Raw genomic sequence first — 4912 nt, forward strand, 5'->3', positions numbered from 1 at the left:
GCTGTAATTCGAAAAATTTTGGTGTGTTCTTGTAGTCTATGAGTATGGAGATGTTTGTAGAAAAAAGCGAGAAGGCAAGGAAGAAGAGAAAGTAACGCATTTGTGTTGAGGGGAAGCGATCGCCGAATTTGTGGAACAGTTCTGAGAGGGACTTCTGTCCACTGTTGCAGAAGGGCTGATTACACTGAGTGTCACGTGTGTAGAAATAAAGATCAGTTTCACAGCGCTTCCTTAGGAATGGATAGCATTAGGGTATATGGTAGTATGTCCGCCCCTCGTGGTCTCGCGGTAGCGTTCTCGCTTCCCGAGCACGGGGTCCCGGGTTCGATTCCCGGCGGGGTCAGGGATTTTTCCTGCCTCGAGATGACTGGGTGTTGTTGTGTCGTCTTTATCATCATCATTCATCCCCATTACGGTCGGAGGAAGGCAACGGCAAACCACCTCCATTAGGACCATGCCTAGTAAGGCGGTGCGGGTCTCCCGCATCGTTCCCCTACGCTCTGTAAAGAAGCCTGGGACTTCATTTCCATATAGTAGTATAGTAGTTACTGTGGCTTACATTGTGTAGGGTTTGTATATAATGGATTGTAAAGTTAGTATTGCTTATGTTATGGGATGAGTAGAGAGGATGACTGTGTGTGTGTGTGCGTGTGTGTGTAGATTGAGGGGGCCGTGGAGGTAATTTAGTGATCTCTGTAAAAGTCAGCACAGAGAGCATCAGAAAGAAAAGCAGGATGGTACTTCAATAACGGGTCCTTAGGAAATTAGGCCTGTAAATTCGATAAGAAGGAATAAGAATAATTAATCGGTTGTGCTGAGATATAGGAGGGTTGAGAACATTTGCGTATGCTGAGAGCTGGAAGGGTAGGAGGTTGGGAGCGCATTCAGTATTATTTTCGTGAACAAGTTCTGGTAGGGTAAGAATTTCGATTTACAAATAAGCTGAGAAAACATGAAAGCGAGCGTTAACTATTTCTGGGGGGCACTATACAATTTTGGAGAGGTTGCACTCCGTCTTCAGGCCACAAGTGGCCCATCGGGACCATCCGACCGCCGTATCATCCTCAGTTGAGGATGCCGATAGGACGGGCGTGTGGTCAGCACACCGCTCTCCCGGTCGTTATGATGGTTTTCTGTGACCGGAGCCGCTACTATTCGGTCGAGTAGCTCCTCAATTGGCATCACGTGGCTGAGTGCACGCCGAAAAATGGCAACAGCGCATGGCGGCTGGATGGTCACCCATCCAAGCGCCGATCACGTCCGACAGCGCTTAACTTCGGTGATCTTACGGGAACCGGTGCATCCACTGCGGCAAGGCCGTTGCGTTTGGAGAGGTTGACTGGGCTCTTATTTTTTTTTTTACATAGTATGATGATCGTTTTAGATTGTGAGGGGAGGGCAGCGCTGGGATGTGTGCGGACGGTGTGTGTGTGAACTCGCTCTCGGCTGTTCTGACAACAGACGTGAAGGTGGAGATGTGTCGCAAATAGGCCGGCAAGCAATGGAATGGGGCCTTAACCCATGTGTTGGACCACACTGTGTTAGGAGGGCGACAGACGGTGCGCGCGGCCTGACTTGGAAAGCCATGTGTGGCGTCTTGGTGATATGAATTTCTCCGGTGTTAGGTGTGAATGTGGCTGTCATCAAGTCATGTTTGAGGGGTTGAACAGAGACCTTTGAGTGAATTGAGAGCTGTCAGACGTGTGACTTAGCGTGGGACAGGTTGATTGCGTGCATCTGTTGAGTTATTTTGCTTTGCGTTATTTGAACATATTAGGAGTACTGAGGGTGTTTACAGTTATATGTAATGCATTATTTAGGAGCAGTTGATATTGTGCACTGAAATTATGAGCTGTGTGTGCTGACTGTGCAACATGACCCCAGCTACATGAGGACGAGTGTTTTTTGTATGAGAATGATAGATATACTCGATGCCTAAATAAAATGTACGTTAAGTATTTGTGGGATGATATATGATATGAGTGAGATCGATTTGGTTCTTATTTTTGCTATTTGGAGGTTTTGTTAGATCGAATTGCGGAGGCAAGTAGCTACGAGCACGCCAGGGATGTGATTGCAGCATATCTCAGTCTCTCAGCGGCTAACTACAGGTGATGTGAGCGTTGTTCTCGGCTTAGGCACTGCGGGTGTGCTCTGGCCATGTCCTGGATCGTGTGGATTGAACAACAGTATTCGGTTCATTGTTTAGTTAGAATATTGACAGAGGAGTATGTCCGATGCGAGTATAAAGGTCCAGGCTGTGACATGGGTGGACCCTCGCTCGTGGTGCGTGAGAGAGGCAAAGCGGACGATTTTGAGTCATAAGAGGTGACTTAGGTTAGTGGCTTCGTTTGTCACAATTTTCTTGTTTTGGTAGCAAAACAAGAACTGACCATGAGAACTCGAACAGGGCTTATTTGTATAGACAAAACATGGTGTAGGTTTTAGCGTGTCAAGTGATAGAACTTTCCAAACATCTCGGGCGGTTGTGTGAGGTAGGTGTCGGCAGATTCAAACCTGTTCAGAAAAATAAATTTGGCGTGGAACATGTACTTCGTCCGGCACATGGTCGACAGATTCCATCCTGTCCAGCGTTAAGTGCTCGCGGGCGCGACAGGATGTTTACGTAGTGGCCTCTGGAGCAGTGGGTAGCGCGGGCTAGGACGCCGGTCGGCACCTACTTGCCGCCCGGGGCCTTCGGAGAGAGACCCGCGCGTCAGCCGCACAGGGTAGGCCGCGTACGTCAGCCGCGCTCTGCAGTTCGTTGTGTGAGAATCGCGAAGACAGTTGGGAGACACCTGCATGACCGCAATGCCTGAAATAAAGAGTCCTTTTCCCTAACTTGTGACTTTGCATAGTACAAGTGACGAGATTTTTAATAATGTATGTCCGGGTGCTGATTTAGAAATACGTGGCTAGATTCGACTGTCCCGCAAAGCAGGTTGCGACTGGCCTATAGAGGGGTGTGACGTCAGGGCAGATTCCACTTTCGAACAAACAACTTTGGAGACAAACGTGTGGCGGGGCATTGCTTGTCCCACAAAACCGCGTGGTGGATCGCGAACCGACTGACAAATGTTTACGCCGGCTGAGTGATCCTGTGACGTCAGCGGCGGTTTGCTCGCTGGACCGGGGGCGCACGTGGGGTACCGCTGATCGGTGGGGCCGGGGGGTAGGTCCCTCTGCTGGCGACGACGTGAACTAAACCATTTGGATCATTAATTAAAACTTCCGGTCTGAATTGCCGTGGTCCATGTATAAAACTCCTTCTTCTCCTTCCTGACATTTCATTGCCGGCTGCGGGCAACATCTTCTGAGGTGAGTCGGCGACTGGGTGCTAGGCGCTGGTGGTCCCACTTATATAGAACACTTAGATGGCGCCACCACTCGTCACGTGCTTTCGACTTTAAAACTATCTCTGGCTAGTGCCATCTCTCTCGATTACAGGCAATCGATTGTCACTTCGTTGGTACAAGATTGAGAAATCAGCTGTAGCGGAACACGTTTACAAAGACGGTGATGACGAAATAAAATTTAGTGAGACAAACGTGATAGCTAGGATCTCACATTATTATACTCGCATGTATAGAGAAGCTATAGAGATCTACAAGCACGGAAATAATTTTAATAGAAAAGAGGAAGGATTAAAACTAGACAAGATATGGCGTTCGACCTTGTACCAACGAAGTGACAATCGATTACCTGTAATCGAGAGAGATGGCACTAGCCAGAGATAGTTTTAAAGTCGAAAGCACGTGACGAGTGGTGGCGCCATCGAAGCGCTCTATATAAGTGGAACCACCAGCGCCTAGCAGCCAGTCGCCATCTCATCTCAGAAGATGTTGCCCTCAGCCGGCAATGAAACGTCAGGAAGGAGAAGAAGTTTTATACATTTCCAACTTCTGCTGATGATTTTTGATAAGGAGAGACAGATTCTGTTCTCTTCTGGCTACGCCAAGTGAAGGAGGTATAACGGCATTGCGGTCTGAATTTCACGTTACACATGATTTTCCTTCTCTACCAAGTAGTTGTTAGGTTGAACCACAGTAAAGTGAGGAGTCGCGACACGTAGAAACTCTATCAGCAGTAACCTTTCTTATACTAGTTATTTATTTCTAGTGACGAAACAAACGCTATGTAGGGTCACAGGACGCTTATTCCATCTTTTATTTGAGCTTTTGTATGTCGATAAAATTGGTTCTGAACGGGGAATGCAACTCAGACCGCTCTTAACGCCGAATTTGATCCCTTCGTGACAATACAGCTCGACTAGAAATTGTTGTTTGTTCAAAACTGCAGATTCCTCAACATCTCCACATACTGCGCGTGAATGTGTTCGAATCCTGGCCAGGCACTAAAGTTTTCATTATGTAGTATCAACCTCTAGCATGAGAACACCTATCTGCTGGTGGATAATAATTTTGATTTTTTAATGTATTTTCATTCGTTGTCAACACTAACGACATCTGACGTTTTTGACTCCCAGTGAGACACAGAACTGTTTGCGAGATCACTGTAAGTTCAAGGATGTTATTCCGAGCTGCTGGTGGAGGAAAATTCGGTAGCTGACGTCTCTTTGTGTGCAGTCAACAACGATATGTGTAGGGTTCGATTCCCAGTCAGCACTGAACTCTTCGTCATATTATTTCTAGTTCAAACATACTCACATGTCGCTGCTGGTGTCACAAACCTATATTTAACGTTCGTTTTCTCTAGAATATAACAGCGATAGGTGCCGAGTTGGAGTCCTGGGAAGGAAAAAAGTAATGTTTCGTCTCGTCATTTCAGTTAAAACATCTGGCTACTACCGAGAAAATCCGATATGTCACAGTTGATTCAGCTTCGATAACAATCCGATTAGGTTCTGGGTTCCAATCGCTGTCCAACATAAAGCTTTACCTCAAGGCATTTC

The sequence above is a fragment of the Schistocerca serialis genome, chromosome 2 (assembly GCF_023864345.2).
Source record: "Schistocerca serialis cubense isolate TAMUIC-IGC-003099 chromosome 2, iqSchSeri2.2, whole genome shotgun sequence".
NCBI classification, from domain to species: Eukaryota; Metazoa; Arthropoda; class Insecta; order Orthoptera; family Acrididae; genus Schistocerca; species Schistocerca serialis.